Raw genomic sequence first — 2,052 nt, forward strand, 5'->3', positions numbered from 1 at the left:
TCAAATCTTCCCCTCGGATGTTACAATAAACCTCACATGATATTTACAAAATAGAAGTGTGTAATGAAAGTCTATAGTTCAAATTGATACAATCCAAAGTGTAAATTGATATATTTCTTTAAATTTATAATAAAGTTTGAAATTTGTAGTGAGAAGTGTGTAATGGAAGTAATCTTGGACACACACTATATTAGAAAAAAAAGAAAAAAGAAAAAAAGTGGGGGAAGAGGAAACTAAAAAGGGATTCAATTAAAGATGCCTTTATTCATGCTGTGGGAATTAAAGCCAAGTAGATACCGCGATATTATAATAATTGTAAGCTGGATGCCTCAGTAGACTCTGCACAACCCAAGAAGGAAATGGAAATTAATTTAAAAAGAGAATGATAATCGAGAAAAGTGATGGTCTATTTGGTAGAAAATTAATTTTTCCTTTTTTTTCTTTTTAATATTTTTAGATTTATCGAGTTTAGCTATTTAGTAGATAACCTAAATTTTATTTTTAAAAAACTATTTTTGGATTCAATTATCCAAATCTACAAATTCTAGAAACAATAATTTTATGTTTTTATTATATCCAGATTTTGATTTTTAAATTTTAAAATGTAGAATTATATTAAATAAAGATAAAAATATTTAGAATTGTACTATATCATGTTATAAACTTAATTCACTATTTGAAGAGTATAATATGTATTATAATGTATTATAAACTATATAACATTACAAAATAATAATTATACACAAAATTAACATAAAACATGTTCATAAATAAATTAATAATAGTTTTTGTCAACTAATATTTAGCAGATAACTACTACAACTTTTGTGATTTATAAATATAATATCAATCACATTTAAAAAAATATTTAAATTAGAATCCAATTTCTAATTCTACTATTGAAAATATGAAATACAACTCTATTTTCGTTGAATCTTTTATTTTCAAATTTTCATTTTTAGATTCTCAAATAGGGCGATTGGGGCAATGAGTTAGTTATTATAGTTGGGTTATGATAATTTGTGTTTTGTGTATAGATTATTTTAGTTTGGATTATAATAAGATATGTTTAAGATATAAACTATTTTAGTTTGAGAAGAAAATAGTAAATAATAAAAAAATAATGAGTATAAAATAGTAAAAACGGTAGTGAATAATAAATACGGTAGCAAATAAGGGTTTTGAAATATTGATAACTGTAGCTAATTTGAGGTTTTGAAATAGTTTTTTACTATAGTAAGAGGAGGTGGTTATTATATTTTGATGATAATCTTGTCCCAAACGTTGTTGAGATATTTGGAGTTGTGCATGTTGTTTTTTTCATAATTTGGAGTAACCATTTTCATTAATAGAATTCAAATTCTCTACTTGAACTGCGTTAGTGAACTTGGAACCATAAAACATATAATTCAAATACTTATAACATACTTGCTGCAGTTGGTGTTGGGTCCGATCTTGAAAGGACTGGGGAGGCCACAGTCGGAGAAAAGTGAAGAAGCGGCGCGGAAGTTGATGCCAGCGGCGGAACTGACAATCGATTTCAAGCAGCTTCAAGCGACGCGGCGATCGGCTGGAGTGGAAGCATGGCTGTTGATGGACCTAATCCCAGTGCAACATACTGCTGGGACGGCTCCTCCTGATGTCGACAAATATTGGATGCAAGGCCTAAATGCGGAAGCCACTTGCCCACATGACAAAGCCGCTTCACCCACCACCATCTTCATCTTCATCTTCATCTCCATATCTCTCTGTGCATCAAACCCTCCTTGGTTGGGTGTTAATATAGCCTACCTCTTCTTGTATTGCATCCCATTTTCAAACCCATAATTTTCCCCATCACATCTCTACTCTCTTATGTCCTCACTCTCCCATTCCAAAACTTACACACATACATTTTTTTATTTTTTATGTTCATTTTTGTTTCTATACTATTGTTGATATCAAATTTTGAAAGAAAAAAAGGGGACAATTACAAATATAGACATTAGACCCAAAGTATTAACAAATACAATATAATGTAAAAAAATTATAAATATGACCAAATTTAAATAG

At 29.2% G+C, this 2,052-nt stretch overlaps 1 long non-coding RNA gene across 1 annotated transcript; it reads right to left on the reverse strand.

Annotated features, from left to right (window-relative positions):
* Positions 1-244: 244 nt before the first annotated feature.
* Positions 245-1,470, reverse strand: LOC120092636. The gene is made up of 2 exons (XR_005486105.1): positions 1,429-1,470; positions 245-339 (listed from the first exon to the last, which is right to left on the reverse strand). It is a non-coding gene; the product is annotated as an uncharacterized LOC120092636 (long non-coding RNA).
* Positions 1,471-2,052: the final 582 nt, after the last annotated feature.

The sequence above is a fragment of the Benincasa hispida genome, chromosome 1, assembly GCF_009727055.1.
Source record: "Benincasa hispida cultivar B227 chromosome 1, ASM972705v1, whole genome shotgun sequence".
In the NCBI taxonomy this organism is placed as follows: Eukaryota; Viridiplantae; Streptophyta; class Magnoliopsida; order Cucurbitales; family Cucurbitaceae; genus Benincasa; species Benincasa hispida.